At 47.3% G+C, this 16,691-nt stretch overlaps 1 protein-coding gene across 7 annotated transcripts in view; it reads left to right on the forward strand.

Annotated features, from left to right (window-relative positions):
- Positions 1-841: 841 nt before the first annotated feature.
- TRAF3 (TNF receptor associated factor 3) overlaps positions 842-16,691 on the forward strand; it is a 114,090-nt gene continuing 98,240 nt past the window's right edge. For 4 of the 7 annotated variants that reach the window (XM_046007421.1, XM_046007420.1, XM_046007426.1 and 1 more), the window contains exon 1: positions 944-1,145. The gene's annotated coding sequence lies outside the window, so the exon portion shown is untranslated. The other 3 variants (XM_046007425.1, XM_046007424.1, XM_046007423.1) reach the window with 3 other exon arrangements.

The following is a 16,691-nucleotide window of genomic DNA, read 5'->3' on the forward strand; positions in this document are numbered from 1 at the left end:
CCGGGTTCCCGTCCACTCGGGACGCCGGCCCCCGGGCCCACTGGCCACCGCGTCCCCACTCGAGCGAGCGCCGCTTCCTGGGTGTGGGCGGGGCCCGGGGAGGAAGGAGAGGAAACGCCCGCCGAACAGGCGCTCAGACGGCCCCTCTCCGGAGGAGCGAGCGGAGGCCCAGATGGCCCGAGTCACCTTCAGCCCCACCCACCTGCGCGCGCGCGCGTGTGTGTGTGTGTGTGAGGCACGCGAGTGTGAGCGCCCGTGTGCGGCGTGCGCGGGCGGCCGGCCGCTGTGTGAATGAGTGTGTGGTGCGAGGGCGCGCGAGCGTGTCTGTGCCCAGGTGAGGGGGAGCGTGCGTGTGTGAGGGCCCGTGTTCAGGAATGCGTGTGTGGGAGCCCGCGTCGGCCGGGGCGCGGGTGCGTGCGCTGATGGGGAGCGTGTGTCTAGGGGCGCAGCCTGTGGGAGTGCGCGTGGCTGCGCGGGAGAAGTGGGTGACGCCATCGCTCCCGGCCGCCACCAAAACTGCACCTCTGGGGCCCACACGCGGCTGCGTGGCAGTTTTTTTTTTTTTAACCCGGAAAGGGGGGACGGCGGGGGCGCGCGGCGGTCGGGGGCGGGGGCCGCGCAGAGCGAGGGGGCGGGCGGCGCTGGGGGCGTCGGGGGCCGCCCCGGCTCGCGCCGCCGCGCCGTTGCTAAGGCCGGCGGGCGGGCGCCCGGCGGGCGGGCCTTAGCAACGGGCGGCGGGCGCGCGCGCGGTGGGGGGGGTGGAGCGGGGCCGCGCGGGCCGCGGGCGCGTGGGGCCGGCCCGGCCCGGCTCGCCGGCTCCTGGGCTCCCACGCGCGCGCGGGCGGCGGGGGCGGGGCGGGCGCGCGCCGGGGCGCGCGCCGGCGGCCGGCGGGGATTTCCAGCGCGCCAGAGGAAGTGCTGTGAGAGGGTGCGTGAGGGCGCGAGGGAGCGCGGCGCGGCGCGGCCGCCGCGTGCGCGAGCCGGGGTTGCAGCCCAGCAGGGACTTTCCAGCCGGCGGCGGCGGCGGCGGCCGCCGGCCCTTCCCCGCCCCCCGACATGGGGCTGCCCGGGGAGCAGGACGCTGCGGACCGCGGCGGAGGACGCGCCCGGCGCCCCTGAGCCGGCCGAGCGGAGCGGACCGCTGGGTAAGGGGCCGCGGCGGTGGCGGCGGGCGGGCGGCTCCATCCCCGGCGGCTCCTTCCCGCGCCCTCGGCGGCGGCGGCGGTGGCGGTGGCGGTGACGGTGGCGCCGGCGGGCCCGGGGCCGGAGCGGGGCCGGGGCGGAGCAGGCCCGGAGCCCGGCGCCGAGTGCCCGGTGCGGCGCCGCCTCGCCCCCGTCCCCGCCCGGGCCCGCCTGCCCCCCGAGCGCCTCAACTTCGGAAAACTTTGTCCTCGAGGCCGGGCCCGGGGCCCGCGGGCCGGGACGCCCGCAGCTTTTCAGGAAACGGGGCGCCGAGGCCTCTTGGAAGCGTGAGTCCCGCGGGGTGTGGGGAGAGCCGGCATCGATGGCCCGCGGGGCGGGGTGTGTGCGCCGAGGGAGGGCGCGGGCTCGGGGGTCCGCAGGCGCGGACGTGCTCCCGGGGGCGGGCGGCGGGTGGGTTTCTTGGAGCCGTTATTTAAAAGTTTATACTGAGTCATTGCTCTGCAGACGGACCTCTGACGGATTCCCGGGCGGGCAGCTGCAGTGGCCTCGAAGGCAGGGCGCCCTGGGCTGCCGTTCGGGGCAACAGGCTCCCATCCCACCCCTGATTAATAGGAAAGGTCGGGCTGGGCTCCCGGGGGGTGCGGAAGATGGGCATGGCCCGTGCCACGGTCTTTAAAATTTCCTCTCGAGGCCGGGCTCTCGCTCACGTATGCTTTGCCACGTTTTCACACTGTCACCCCGTCTGGGGACGTGTATTTAATACCTGGACCTGTAGGGAGGGTTGCGTGTGGCACCTTCTCTGCCCTCGGTCTGAAACGCAGCCTCAACATGGAAGTGGACGGACGGCCGTGGACGTGCCTGGAAATTCAAGAGCCGTCCGGATCGTGGGCCGTTGAGGGAAACGGTTGTGTTTCATGTTTTTCCTATTAAGCGCCGAATCAGATTTCGGACGGAGATGCGGGTGTGTGTGTGTGCGTGCGCGCGTGTGCGGTCATTTATTTTTGTGGAGTCATAAAGGCTGTGCTGAGTAGCGTTCCCTTACTGCTGCTTCATTTACATTCACAGCATACAACCGAGGAGGAGCCATGATTTTTCTCTTTTTTTCCTGGCATTTGCCGTGAATACACTCACTGCTGAAGCTTTGGGAAACGTATTCTGTAATCTTCTCGGTTTCTGTAAAACCCTTATTTAGAGAAATGACCTGGCGGACCGTCTGTCGGTGCTAAAAATCTTCGCGTGTCTTTCCCATCTTTGAAAATGGCCTGTCAAAAAGACTGCATCATATGTAGGGGGTCTGGCAGAATAGTGCACGGCCGTTCGGTTTTCAGTGAAAGGGGGGCATGTGCCTTTTCACCCTGTTGGGACTGTAGAGATGCATATTTAGAATTAATCTAAGGATGAAAATTTTTTCGACCAAGCAAAATAAACGTTATTGGTGTGGAAGCTGGGAAATACATAAGAATGGAAATTCTTGGGAGTAGATGCTCATGACGGCCATCCGGACAGACCTGGGATTCCAGCATCCCTACTTAAAATCAGCCCCTGTCATGCATGAGGTTTAAGACGTTAAGGTGTCTCACCCAGACGCCATCTGTTCCAGCTGTCACAATGCAGAAGCCAGGAAAGCAGAGAGAACTGTCAGGGAGAAGTCCAGCAATTTTTTTTTTTTTTTTTTTAAGACATGTGAATTTGTCTGTGAGGGGAAAGACCGATTATTTTCCTTGGATTCTATTCACGCATTTTGGACTCTGTAAGATGGCCTCACTTAGTAAGAGGGTGTAAAGATATTTTACAGTTATCTGTTGTTTCTGTTAATACCATCAGAATATTCCTGCTCTGGTTCATGCCTGGAAGAAAGTCCTTCATTTAACTGAAACATCTGGGCTGCCTGTTGCTCTTTCCCCCTGTGTTTGGGATTTTGATTCTGTAAACACTCTGGCTAGAATCCCTTTATTTATTTATTTTTTATTTTTAATTTTTAAATTTTTTTTTTTTACCGTGTAAAGCTGAGAGAGGCCTTTCTGGGGTATTGTCAGGACGGATATGCTAATGAACTGAGGATGGGCATGATGTTAAAGCTGTGCTTCAAGAAAGATAAAACCGTCACTGTGGTGTTGCAAGTCTGGGCTGGTTTGAGCAAACAAAGGAAATTGCATTAATTTTGCCCATCTCTGTTTTCTCATCTTCATATAGCAGGACTCTCCAAACAGCAAGTGACCTGAACTATCAAGTATTATGCAACAGCTGAGTTTCGTGCCGTGGTCAGTTTAAGAACTGCTTATTTGGTAGAGGAGACCTCTGAGGACCAAGGCCCCTGTGCTGATTCCAGAGTCAGGACGCCTTGTGCGCTTTTTTACAGGTGTTCGTAGAGGAAGAAATATTGTTTTTTTGGATGGGGGGCGGAGAGTCATAATATTGACTTCACATATGGACAGAAACTGGAAAGAGTTACTGAGTGAGAAAGAAGGAAGTGAGGCCAGTGAGTCTGGAAGGTGACCCGAGAGAGGGAGTGGAGGCCTAAAAGGAGTTGATGCTTAGCTCTGTTTTGAGTGGGAGGAGTAGAGCCTGAGGGAGAGGCAGTGGGGGCAGTAGAGAGGTGAATGGGGCGAGGTGTCTCTTGCATCATAGCTGGAGGCTTTGGGTCCAAAGGAGTCAATGGACATAAAAGAAAATGTAATTTTGAACAGAAAGGAAAAATGTAAGAAAATTATGTGTGTTTGAGTAGAATCTATGATTCATAATTAACTAAAAAATATAGCTTTCACATTTTAAAGAGCCTTTGTTGATTGGCTGTGTTCTGCACAACACTATTCTAGAGGAGTAGGGGGTGGGGGACTGACCAACCTAGAAAGGAGAGGTGAGGTTTTTATCATTAAGTAGTAAAATTTCTTTTCGCTAAAATTTGTTGTCTCGCTGTGCAGACACCTTGGGCTGAGGCTGGCAGGCGGTAAGATGTCATAAATGTAGGTGACTATGGTTTTCTCACAACTCCAAAAATCAGGTGGGAATCTCTTGCTGAATTCTATATTCCTTGAGATAAGTGGATCATTAACTGGGAGTTGGGAATCTTTTTCTCATCTAACTTAATGTTCACTTAATGTGCCGTAAGTTCCCATAATATTCTTGTTAACAGAGCTAGGATGAGTGAGATACAGCGCCTGCCTTTAACGGCACGGTCTGCAGAAGTCTGCCTCTGTGCACCAGGAAGGGAGATGCCCAAAACCACGGGTATTGGACCGAGACAGCACCAGGACTGAAGCTTGTGGCCAGAGGAGTGGGGAAAGTGGAAATTTACCACCTTGCCCTGGAGGGAACTGGTGCTCAGCTGGAGAGGGAGGACCCACCAGGAAGAAACTGAGTAGTCATGAAATGTCGGCTAAAGTGAATGAGTGGATTGCGTGGAAGACTGGAAGTATGATGGGAATTCAGGAAAGGGGAATAAGCTTCTGGCTGGCTGGGGGTAGTTGGGGAAGGCGTCTGGGAGGCTGTTGGGCTTCTTGCAGAACCCTTAGAAATGTAGAGAGAGAATGTCTCCCTACCCACCCTGTGTTTTGGTAAGATGAGATCTGACAATTTGCGGCCCTTTCATTTCTTGCCAGTTAGACACAGTGCTGGTGATGCCGCTGGGCAGTGGATTTCCAGTTGCGATGTTCCGTGTGCTGTCTCTGGAGCTTAACCAGGGGCTCAAGTGGGTCAAGCGTACGCTGCTGCCAGGAGGCCAGCCTGCACTGGGAAGCAGAGCCGCGGGCTGGCGGCACACCGCTGTCTACTGTTTCCGTCGTAGACAGGCAGTCTCCAAGAGTGGGGGTCAGGGAGGGGTGTAAATGTGAGTTAAAAGCACCTGTTCCTCCGGACCCTGTCCCCCCAGCACCCGCCAACCTACTGCCCCGTCATCTGTGCTGAAATGACCTAAATCTCTTGAATTCTCAAGAAATAAAAAAATCAGGTCCTGCAATTTCATTTCATGATTTACGTTTTTCTAGGGCTTGTTCTGTGCTGATTTTAACTTTGTTTTTTGTTTTTTTGTTTTTTGTTTTTTTTTAGTGGAGGTGATTGGATAACTTTTTATGAGGCCGTTCTCCCAAGAAGGTTATCAGACCTGCTGTTCTGATACTCTGATTTCCTTTCCAATTTAAACACTGACTCTATGGCAAAACCCAAAAGCATGTTTATTGGAAACTTCGTTCCTTAAGTGGAGAGAAAAGCTAAATTGATTAACCAAGTGGGATAATAAAATCTTAGGACAATAGTATCAGAGTGATAAAACATGAGTCTTCAGGAGTCATGGTAATTATAGTGAAGGTTTTCAGAGACTGGCTTTGTACTCTGGAAGGTTAATGCCCAGGAGGAGGCCCGCGTACACTGGAGGTAATGAGGTACCCATTAGGCCTCTCCCGCCAGTGTTTGTCCAGAGCTGCAAGTCTGGGAGAGCCAAGAGACGCGCCAGATGCCCACATAGTAATTCTGTGTGGTTGGCTGCTAACATCTGCATTCGGTGTGCCTTGTAGCTGCCTCCCTTGACTATGCCCCCCCGGCGCGCACCCCACCCCCCTTCCGGCAGGCTTAGCTCCCTGGTTTGTTGCATTAAGAGGCTTGTATGATGGGAGACTTCATTTGACATTGTAACATCCCTAGGTGCTTTTAATGACTTAGAAAGGAAGAATGGGGATACTAGTTCTTGGCTTTCCTTGCTCAGTAATGCCCTGAAGTCACAACTTTATTGTAGAAATTAAATTCTATCCTTTTTGGATGAATACAGCCTGATGTTTGAGACATTATTATAGGGCAAATTAAGTGTTCAGATTTCGATGGCATTTCTGTGTGAGAAAGGGCAGGGCATGGCTTTAGCGTAGTATGTCTCAGGCCCTTAATGGGAGTCTAGGCCTGTTAAGTGTAGTTTTAATTTTTTAAAAAGATTTATCTTTTATTTTTTAAGTAATCTCTACACCCACCATGGGGCTTGAACTCATGGCCCTGAGCTCAAGAGTCACATATTTGGTGACTGACCCAGCAGGGCACCCTTTATCTTAAGTTTTAATACAGATTTTATGCTGTACCCAATAATATGTCTGACTTTTAAAAATATAAACACACTTTGTCTCCCAAATTTTTGAGTACTGTTAATTCTCCAAAAACTGCATTTTGTTTGTCCTTAGCTTCCCTAAGATCCTTGAGGGCTCCCCTGTCATCCTAGCATGTGTCCCTGGAGCTGTCCATTCCCCAGCTTGAGAAGGGGAGGATCTGAATGCCAGTCCTGCCTTCTGTACTTGGGCAGGCTGTTGGTTCTCTCTGCATAGGTTGCCCCATCTATAAAATGGGGCAGAAAGCATCATGCACATCATACACTTGTTGTTAGTGAAATGGACAATAAAGCATTCTTCTGATGTTAATTTTTTTTGGGGGGGGGGAGAATCTTCAGCAGGCTTCTCCCCCAATGCAGGGTTTTGGTGCAGAGCCTGATGCAGGGCTTGGTCTCATGACCCTGAGATCATGACCTGAGGTGAAATCAAGAGTCATGCTTAACCCACCGAGCCACCCAGATGCCCCTGATGTTAATTTTCATAACAATAACTACCAATTCATAGGTAATTAAGATGTAGTAAAATAAGAATGTTAAGATCTTAAAATATGAACATAATATGTCCTTGTCTATGGTAGGGACCATGGAGACTTTCTAATTGAATTCCCTCTTTTTATATGGGAGGCTCGGAGTTTTTGGGTTACTAACTGTTCCAAGTCAGGCAAAACATGGCAAAGCATGGACTGTTCACCCAGACTAGAGTTTTTTCTTTACATTTTTCATTTGTCAATATTTGCCCCAGGGAAGCTGCTTGGCCTCTACCCCAATTTAGGAGAGTTGGCAATTATTTGATCAACACACATTTTTTTGAGAGCTTAGTCAGGAGCTGTGCTAGATGTCAAAGGCGAACAGTCAGGTTGCTGTATGATGGCCATCCTCAAGGAGCTTCTGGAAGGTGGCAAGCCAGAAAGCCTGTGGGTTATGGCACGGTGTGGTAGGTGCCATGAGGGTAGACCAGAGGTTCTGAGGAAGCATGGGGTGCCGTGTAACTTGGACTGGGGGGTTCAGAGGTATTTTCTGGGGAGGACAACCATGAGCTAAAGCTTGCAGAAGAGGAGAAGCATTGGCTGGAGGAGTTGCATGTCAGAAGGGCCCATCAGTCTAAAGCTGTGCCCCATGGCTGTGCTTCAGGGAGATGCTCGGGAACAGGGAACTGGCTGCCTGTGGGGGCCGCCTCTGTGCCAGCCTGACTTGTGAAGTAAGAATCATTCCCATTTCACAGATGAGAAAAATGAAGGGCAGTAGGCCCACTGGACTCTAGAGTTTGTGTTTTCATTACTGTGCTGTGTGGTTAGTTTAAGCTGAATTATAATCCAGTTTTGGATTTTGTTCACATTCTAGACTTTTCAGTTTTGTTTTCTGGTTCCAGAGTTTTAGTTTGGCTGCTGTGTAATGCTTTTTAAAGAAATTGTGTATTTCTCCAGCATATGTTTTTCACATGCAGCCTTTACGTTCCTTTAACATCTGCTCTCCTTGTATTGACTTATTTTTCTAGCCAGTATTCCCTCCATTCCTTCTTTCTGTTCTGAGTTTTTTCCTTACAGCAGCAACATTGCATTCAACATCCTTTAACAAATTCAGTTAAGACCTTCTTTACCCTTGTGGTTCAGATGTTCCTTACATCTTGCTGAGTAGCAGTCCCAAACCTGATTTACTTATGTGTTTTCTTTCGCCTTTCCCTCTCTTAATTTACATTTAAACTGGTAGTCTAGTAATAATGATAGCATTTAGTCGTTATCTCTTTTTACAGTTTCACAAACATTAGCTTGTTAGCGGTGAACAAGTCCCCGAGGCCTGGTCACTCTGTAGAGAGCTTAATGGTCGCAGCCCAGCACCATCACGCGTTTCTGCATCTGGAATGTAATTATAGCAACAAATGACTTGTGGGAATATAAGTTAAAGGCAAGGACGCCTTCTCCAGATTTAGCAAGGAAGTGTTGTTGAGTGTTTTGGAGAAGATTTTATGTGGCTTTTCTGCTAGAACTGCTGTGCAGTTTTGAACACAGAACTTTGTGGGGGCTGGGGCGGCAGATAGTGATGGCTGGATGGAGGGGAGGAGGCTTGTTGCGTAGCCATCCGTAGCTCCAGGAAGCGTTGTGAATCCTGGCACACGGCTGGACTCCAAGGCTGCAAGTCAGGTTTGGGGTAGATTGCTTACTTCTTCTTTTTTTTAAAAAGATTTTATTTATGTATTTGACAGACAGAGATCACAAGTAGGCAGAGAGAAAGGAGGAAGCAGGCTCCCCGCCGGGCAGAGAGCCCGATGTGGGGCTCGATCCCAGGACCCTGAGACCATGACCTGAGCCGAAGGCAGAGGCTTTAACTCACTGAGCCACCCAGGAGCCCCGGTTCCTTACTTCTTAACCTGAGTTGGACTTTCTGGGTGCATGCCATGGCATTGGAGAGTAAAGACTTCATGATTCTGGAGCCTGCTCTGCCTTCTTTAGATCAAGGAATGTTCTGGTCCATCTTGGATGGGTCTCTAGTGTTGAGATGATAAACTCCTCAAAGACACACTTCCATCATATTTTCAGTTTGGCCTAAGATGTGCTCAGTAAAAATGAGACCAAAAAAAATTTTTTTTAAAGATTTCATTTATTTATTTGACGGAGATCACAAGTAGACAGAGGCAAGCATCGAGAGAGGGGGAAGCAGGCTCCCTGCCGAGCAGAAAGCCCAACTCGAGCCCGATGCGAGCCTGCGAGCCCAACACGGGGCTGGATCCCAGGACCCTGAGACCATGACCCAAGCCGAAGGCAGAGGTTTAACCCTCTGAGCTACCCAGGTGCTCCAAAATGAGACAAATTTATGTATGAAATGAGTATAGGTTTGAAATAAGACCCGATTTAAATTCTGGTCCTTCCTTTGGCTAACTATGGTGGTATGTTACTTACCCTTTCTGAACCTCAGTTTTCTCATTGATGAAAAGGTAGTTGTGAGGAATAAAAGTAAAAATATGAGTGAATGTGAGAACCTAGCATATCATAAGTGGTAATTCCTCTCCCTCTTTCCTTCCTGAGTGATTTCCTAAAAGGAAAACATGCCTTGTTAGCAAGGTGAATGACAGGCTCTCTTGGGAGTATGGCTTGGCCCTGAAAGCTGTCCTGCAAGGAAACTGTAGAAGCAGCATATATTGGACTATAAAGAAATTATTTGTAATAAAGAGTAAAATTATTTTTAATGATTTAAAAAAATTTATTTATTTGACAGATCACAAGTAGGCGAGATCATGACCTGACTGAAGGCAGAGGCTTAACCCACTGAGCCACCCAGGTGCCCCAAGAGTAAAATTATTTTTAGAAAAAGAATTTTTGCATGTGATGATTTTGATAATTTTTGTATTTTAGTTTTCGTATATTATTATTTAGCAGAATAACATTCTTCAATTCGTTCTAGTCTCTGTCCAAATGAACACTTCTTCCAGGAGGTCTTCTCTTAACACAGTTAAAATAGTCCATGCTGTCACTCTCTAGTCTCTTACCTTACTTTTTAAATTCATGGCAGAGGTGGCGCCAGCCACCTCAGAGGGTGGCTTAGTCGTTGGGTGTCTGCCTTTGGCTAGGGTCATGGTCCCAGGGTCCTGGTTGACGGGGAGCCTGCTTCTGTCTCTCCCACTCCCCCTGCTTGTGTTCCCTCTCTCACTTGTCTCTCCCTATCAAATAAATACATAAAGTCTTTAAAAAATAAATTTTTAGCACAAAATTTTTGTTGGCCATCTTAACCCATGTACTCGGGAAGTGCCTGGTGTGGGATAGGTGCTCAAGTATTTGTATGGATGAATCAATATACTATAGTCTAACCACATTTTCTTTTATTGAGTTTTTTATGTTATTCACATAACATGCACTGAACGATTTCAGCGCGCAGTTCAGTAGTAGTTAGCGTATTCACGTGTTGTGCACCCACCAGCTTGCTTTAGTCTCAGAACTCTCCATCACCCCGTAAACAGTCCTTATACTCACTAATAATATTCCCCATGCTCTCTTCCTCCCAGCCCCTGGTAACCTCTAATCTGCTTTCCGTCTCTATGGATTTGCCTTTTCTGGACATTTCATATAAAAGGGATCATACAACATGTGATCTTTTATGTCTAGCTTCTTTCACTTAGTGTAATGTGTTTTGTAGCATGTGTAAGTATTTTGTTCCTTTTTATGGCTGAATAATATTCTATTGTGCGTGTGCATACCACAAATTCTTTATCCATTCATCCACTGATGGCCATTTGGGTTGCTTTCCCTGCTTAGCTATTAGGAATAATGTGTTCAGGTTTTTGTGTAGACATGTATTTTCATTTCTCTTGCATAAAAAACCTAGGAAATGGGATTCCTGGGTCATACAGTAATTCTGTTTAACTTATTCCTGCAAGCAATGTACGAGGTTCCAATTTCTGTACATCTTTGCCGACATTTAGTATGAATATATGCATATGTGTATGTGCATATGTATGTCCAGAAACTATTCTAGTGGATGCAAAGTGGCATTTCCATCGTAATTTTGTGTTTCCTTAATGGCCAGTGATAACTGAACATCTTGTAATTGTGTGTCTTTTTTGGAATCATGTCCATTCAAACCCTCTTCCCATGTTTTAGTTGGGTTGTTTATCTTTTTGTTGTTGAGAATTGATGAATTCTTTATATATTTTAGATACTAAACCCTTATTAAGTGTGTGGTCGACAAATATTTTCTTCCATTCTGTAAGTTTTTTTTTTCACATGCTTAATAAATGCCCTTTGATGCACAAAAGTTCTTAATTCTGATAAAGTCCAATTTATTATTATTTTTTTCTTTTTGTTGCTTGTGCTTTTGGTATCAAATCTGAGAATCTGTTCCAAATCTGAGGTCATGAAGTTTTATCCATGTATTTTATAGTTTTAGCTCTTACATTTAGGTCTTTGATCCATTTTGAGTTAATTTTTTTTTAAGATTTTATTTATTTCTTTGACAGCACAAGTAGGCAAAGAGTCAGGCAGGGGGGCGGGGGGGGGGGGAAGCAGACTCAGTGCCGAGCAGAGAGCCCGATGCAGGGCTCGATCCCAGGACCCTGGAATCACGACCCAAGCCAAAGTCAGAGGCTTTAACCCACTGAGCCACACAGTCACCCCTTGTGTTAATTTTTATATATGGGGTGAGCTAGGAGACCCACTTCATTCTTTTGGATGTGGTTATGCACTTGTCCAGTGCCATTTGTCAGAGGGACTGTTCTTTTCCCCATTGGATGGTCGTGGCACCCTTGTTAGAAATCAGTTGGCCATAGATCTTTGAATTTATTTTTTGTACTCAGTTCTGCTGTCTTGATCTATATGACTGTTCTTATGCCAGCGGCACACTGTTTGAACTACTATAGCTTTGTAGAAACTTCTGAGGTAGTATGAGAAGTATGAGTCTTTCCACTTTATTTTTCTTTTTCAATATTGTTTTGAGTACTTGGGACCTCTTGTAGCTTCATATTAATTTGAGGATCAGTTTTTCTCTTTCTGCAAAAAAAGATAATTAGAATTTTGATCAGGATTGAATTGAATCTGCTTTGGGGAGTTGCCATTGTAACAATAACAAAGTCTCCAGATCCATGACCGTGGAGTGTCTTTCCACTTACTTACATTTTTTTAAATGATTTTATTTATTTATTTGACAGAGATCACAAGTAGGCAGAGAGGCAGGCAGAGAGAGAGGGGGAAGCAGTCTCCCCGCTGAGCAGAGAGCCCGATGCGGGGCTCAATCCTAGGACCCCAGGACCATGGCCTGAGCCAAAGGCAGAGGCTTAACCCACTGAGCCACCCAGGAGTCCCAACCACTTATTTACATTCTTAATTTCTTTTAGCAAGATTTTGTAATGTCAATGTATGAATCTTTCACCTCCTTGACTAAAGTTATTCCTAAATATTTTGTTCTTTTGGATATTTTTTACATGGAGTTGTTCCTTAGTTTTCTTTCAGATTATTCATTGCTAGTGTATAAAAACACACTGATTTTTGTGTGGTGATCATATAACCAGACTTTGCTGAATTTGGTTATTACCTCTGGCAGTTTTCTGGGATTTTCTGTATATAGAATCATGTCAAGTGCAAATAGGGATAGTTTATCTTTCTTTCCAATATGAATGGTTTTTTTTTTTTTTTTTTCTTTTTCTTGACTAATTGCTCTGGCTACTCCTTCTATAGTGTTGAATAGTGGAAGTGAAAGCAGATATCTCTGTCTTGTTCCTGGTCTTAGGGGAAAGTTTGCAGTCTTTCATCATTGATTATGAAGTTAGGTGTGGGTTTTTTCTTTCTTTCTTTTTTAAATAAATGCCCTTTATCATGTTAAGGAAGTTCCCTTCAATTCCTGCTTGTCTGAGTGTTTTAGCATGAAAGAATGTTGAGTTTTGTCAGATGCTTTCTGTGTGTCTCTTCATATGATTATGTGGTTCCCCTTATTCTGTGAGTGTAGTGTATTTACGTTAATTGATTTTGGTATGTTGAACCACCGTTGCTTTCCTGGGATAAATCTCATTTTTCCAGGGTGTATCATCCTTTTAATGTTTTGTTGGATTTGATTTGCTAATACTTTGTTGAGATTTTTACATCCAAGTCATAAGGGATATGGGTTTTTAGTTTTCTTGTGGTATCTTTGGCTTTTATATCAGGGTACCAACTGCATTTTGATAGGACATCCTGTTTCTTCAGAATTTTGAAAACTGTCCTGTCCTCAGAAGTGTGTGGAAAATTTTAGAAGGGTTTTGAAGCAGACAGGATGATGATCATATGCCATATACCTCCCTGCTTCCCAACGCACGGCTGCCCTTCATGGCCTATCCCTGGGAAGCTCCTGGATGACAAACTACCATAACTCTGTCTACCAGAGGAGAATGGAGGAGGGGACACTATTCTGAATGCCAGGACAGGAGAGAGATGTGCTTGCCATTTTCTGAAAAAAGCTACAGATGGTCCCAGGTAATGATTGCTGAGTAACACTGTCCTAAGCATCAGTGACCTAACACAGCTGTAATCTATTTGTAGATGTCATGGTCCTGTGAGTTGATCAGGAAGGGTTCAGCTGGGTGATTTTTCTGCTCTGTATGGCATTGACCGAGGTCACTCACGGGTATTTATCTGGCATCCAACATGGCTGGATGGTTGGAAGGCCTGGCTTAGTGGTTCTTCCCTTTCCATGTACCCTCAGGGCCTCTGCAGATGGCCCCTGTGCGGGGGTAGGTGGACTTCTTACATGGCAGCCCAGGACTCCTACAGTGAGGATTTTAGGAGAGGAAGCAGCGGCTGACGGATGGGTGCAGCGTTACTCCTGCTGTGTTCTATGGTCTAAGAACCCGCAAGGCACTCCTAGTTGTAGGGAGAGGGGACACATTGTCTAGCTCTTGTTACAAGGAGTGTCAAGGAACTTGTAGCTCTCTTTAACCGGCTGTGTTGTGTGGTGGTTCGATTCCCGGGCTGTCGGCAGTGTGTGGTATACACTTGTAAGACGGGCTCTTGTGGGCTAAAACAGAAACTCCAGCTGTTGTGTGTTCTGTCTTCTGTGAGAAAATGCATTCTGTGTTCTCAACCAAGAATTCATGAATAAAATTCTGGAATGTACCCATTCATAAAATGGTAATTCATAAAATGGTAATAAAATGTATGTTTTATTTACTTAATCAGCAGGCATCCTTGATCATCTCTGTTTTTCAGGAGTTTTTCAAGTGCAACTTCGGGTCTATAAATTCTCCCTTCCTGTTCATTTTTTATTTAATATATATATTTTTATTTTAAATACGCTTCATGCCCAGCATGGAGCCCAACATGGAGCTTGATCTCATGCTCTGAGACGAAGACTTGAGCTGAGATCAAGAGTCTGATGCTTAACTGACTGAGCCACCGAGGGGCCCCTCCTATTAGTTCATTTAAAAAATTACTTGAAAATTCACTTTCATTTTGAAGAGTGTTGTGGAATTAAAGCTTGTATTTCTCTGTTCTTTTTTTTTTCCCTCTCTCTCTCTCTGTTCTTAAAAAGAGCTTCATCGAGAAAAAATTAGCCTACATATCCTAAATTTCCTGTGTTCACCCTAGATCATTCTACTAAATCCCCTAGAGACTTATTAGAATTAAGTTATGACTGTTTATGTAGAAAAGTGTGGGATAATTTGACAGCATGTGAAGAGGTGTGTACGCATTAGTTGTAACACGGAAATCACATTTTCTGTAAACCCTGCTTTCTCAGCCTTTCTCAGCTGATTGTTGCAACACTATTTGAGCAAGCGAATATGATGAGGTCATAGAGGAGTGAGAGAGTGGATTTAAATAACGAAACAAGAAATCTGCTTCTGTATGGGGACTGATGGGTGTGGAGAGGGTAGGCGCTGCGTCTGTGTTCCCTGTGCGTCCTTCTCCTGCACCTGCTGGGGTGGGGGGGGGGGGTAACACAGCGGATACAGCGCGGCTACGCCAGCATCCCTGGCCAGGAGGCCGGCCGCCATATGAGCTGCCCGGTCCTCTGTTTCCCAAGCAGACTGTGCCTTTGTTCCCAAATACCCACCACTCCTGGGCGTCTAACCTCCTCTTCAAAGTAAGCATGAATGAAGAGAATCAACCTCTTCAGTGTGGTGATACACCACACTCGTGCATGCAATTTCAGGGAGTCATGGGAGTTCCTGAATCCTCTCCTGTCATGCCTGAGGTCAAGAGCCTGTGGTCTAGACGGTCTGAGGATTTTTACAGCAGTGAAGTTTCATGCACACACATGCCCATTTCTCGTTCTGCCCTTTACTGATTCCGTAAGCCTGCTGACCTTTGGCATATCATCAAGGAGAAATAATTGCTTTCTGCAGGTCTTTGGGGCGCTTCTTTTGATACTACTTGCCTTTTTCACTCACCATCACCTTCGAGATTCTCTACACCATAATGTGGTGGCTGTGGCCTGGAGGCGACCCGCATCCGGGCTGAGGAAGGGTAATGAAACTGCAGGACTGGGAAGGGCGGTAACCCAGGCAGGGAGGATGGGGGCAGGAGGGCGGCAGCATTTCCCATAGCCGATCATGCGCCCTGCCTCCTCTGCTCTGGTCCATATGAACAAGGTGCTTCCTTGTGCTGAGATGAATTGAGATGGTTACCCTTGATTTTCGTTTTGTTTTAGGGTTCTAGGGAACTGCATCAGATTTTAGTCACTTTTGCTTGGAGTGGAATATATAAGGTATACTTTAACCTGAAACCACTGTCTGTGAGGCCTGTCCACCGAGGTCCTAATTCTGCCTGTGATAAAAGGCTCTTAAAACTTTAATAGTCTTTTTTTTTTTTTTTAGATTTTTATTTATTAGAGAGAGAGAGCGAGCGAAAGCACAGAGGGAGAAATAGGCTCCCCACGGAACAGGGAGCCTGACACAGGGCTCCATCCCAGGACCCGGGGATCAGGACCCTGAGCTGGAGGCAGATGCTTCACCAGCTGAGCCATCCAGGGACCCAGAGCTTTGACATTCTATTCTTCTAAGTCTAACACTACGCATGTAAAATTTCTAGAATATACAGAATGGTAGAAAGTGTGGAAGAGTGTTTGTTGGTGCTGGAGAGGTTGAGTGAAGGAGCTGAGAGTCTTGCTGCGGTGGACGGATGAGATCTGAGCAGGAGTCAGGATCCCACAGGCTAGGCCCCACCGTCTTCGTGCTCCTGGCAAGCTGTTTAACCTTTGAAACCCCTGTATGCTTTCACGGTCGATGGAGACAGTGGTGCCGTGGTTGTTGTGAAAATAAAATAATGAGCTTTTAAAAATTCACCAGAAAAATAAAAAATGGCATTTAAACTTAAAGGAACTTGCATTTTTTCAGCCTGGAAAAGAGAAGATAGAGACTATGTCCACCAAACATAAAGTGTTTCAGCATGTATTATCTACTGTGTGCCTGGCTAGGTTTGGGTGGTCAGTGTACTTCCGTTAAGTATATAAGGAAAACAACATTTACATGAACACTGACCAAATTTGGTTTAACGGCATAAACTTTTATAGAGACTTCACGGGTGCCGGTCATGCTGTGTGTATATGCGTGTGGAATACTAAGTGAGACAATCTGTGTTCTCGAGAGATTAAGGCTGCGCACTTCAATCTAGGACATTATGCTTTATGAAAGAGGCATGTGTTGACCAGCACAGGCTGTCCTCTAACACAATACCAGAGCCGGGGGGCTTGCACAACAGGAGTTTATTCCTCACTGTTCCGGAGGCTCAAGGCCTAAGAGTGAGGCGCCGGCCCGGTCAGTTTCTGGTTGAGGGCTCTCCTCCTGGCTGGCAGATGGCCCCCTTCTGACCACGTCCTCACATGGTGGGGAGAGACAGGAAGCAAGCTCTCGTCTGTCTCTTCTCATTAGGGCCCTTAATTACCTGTCAGATCCCATCACGGCAGAAGTTAGAGTGCCACTATGTAAATTTTGAGGGGCCGTACACAGTACGTACATAGTAGTCTGCCTGCAACCCCCCAAATTCATGTCCTTCTGACATGCAAAATACATTCATTC

This window comes from Meles meles, chromosome 6 (genome assembly GCF_922984935.1).
Source record: "Meles meles chromosome 6, mMelMel3.1 paternal haplotype, whole genome shotgun sequence".
NCBI lineage: Eukaryota > Metazoa > Chordata > Mammalia > Carnivora > Mustelidae > Meles > Meles meles.